The sequence below is a fragment of the Trypanosoma cruzi genome (assembly GCF_000209065.1).
Source record: "Trypanosoma cruzi strain CL Brener chromosome Unknown tcruzi_1047053438295, whole genome shotgun sequence".
Lineage (NCBI taxonomy): Eukaryota > Euglenozoa > Kinetoplastea > Trypanosomatida > Trypanosomatidae > Trypanosoma > Trypanosoma cruzi.
The window spans coordinates 1-923 of NW_901803.1; the positions used below are offsets into that span (position 1 = coordinate 1).

General features: G+C 58.5%; 2 non-coding genes across 2 annotated transcripts, besides 1 other annotated feature; both read right to left on the reverse strand.

Annotated features, from left to right (window-relative positions):
• Positions 1-244: 244 nt before the first annotated feature.
• Positions 245-276: a microsatellite.
• A 190-nt stretch (positions 277-466) lies between these two features.
• Tc00.1047053438295.10 lies at positions 467-551 on the reverse strand. Its single transcript, XR_008254420.1, has one exon. It is a non-coding gene; the product is annotated as a C/D small nucleolar RNA (snoRNA), TB11C1C2 (small nucleolar RNA).
• An 81-nt stretch (positions 552-632) lies between these two features.
• On the reverse strand, positions 633-722 carry Tc00.1047053438295.20. The gene has a single exon (XR_008254421.1). It is a non-coding gene; the product is annotated as an H/ACA snoRNA, TC11C1H1 (small nucleolar RNA).
• Between the last annotated feature and the right edge of the window lie 201 nt (positions 723-923).

Below are 923 nucleotides of genomic sequence, written 5' to 3' on the forward strand. Positions count from 1 at the left end.
CCGTGTCGGGATAAGACGGCTCTTACCTCGGAGTCATCGCTCGTCGCGGCGGCTGGTCGGGGCGACCGCATGTCTAAAACTAGCAGCCTCGGCCCACGCTGTCACACAGGAGGCGCCGTCAGGAAAAGGAAAGCGAGAAACGGGGAGTGGGAAGTGGGGCATCAGCATCGGGTACCCTGTAGACAGGTGTCGTCACGGATTGGACTCCGACAAGAGTGAAACTTATCAAGCATCATCGCCGCAGACACACACACACACACACACACACACACGCACCAGCGCACGCATGTATGTGTTTATGCGTGCGTACGCGCGTTTCAAGGGCAAAGAGGGGAACCGCGTTGGCGTTGCGAATCAGCCAGGGATAACTTGATCGTGTGCTAAAATCACGGCGCAGCTCAGACTAGAGGTGTCGTGCGCACAGAAGCATCTGCATCATGTGTCTTGGTGGCATCAAGGAGCAGGGGTCAGCCAGGGATAACTGCATCAAGTGCTCACTCGTCACGTGTTGTTATCGGAAGAGGTGTCAGAGGCACACGGTTCGGCATCATGCTCCCCCGCCCAGTTAGCGCAGCAGAAGAAATAGAGAAAGAGAGAGAAAGGGGGATGCTTGAGCGGGCAGTTTCCTCCCATCTCCACTCGGCGTGGCATAAAGCAAATGAAGAAAGAGAGAGCGAGGAAAGGAAAGAGAGAGGGAAACAACGAATGGCAGTCGCGGCGCCCCCTATCCCTTGGCCAGGCATTCCCTCGCGCAACCCCGCCACGCAACACACCGAAAGAGACCGCACCGCGACGTCAGACTGTGAGAGACGGCAGCGTTGCGCCGCACGCCCTCCAAGCTGTGGTGTTTCATCCGTGTCGGGGATAAGACGGCTCTTACCTCGGAGTCATCGCTCGTCGCGGCGGCTGGTCGGGGCGACCGC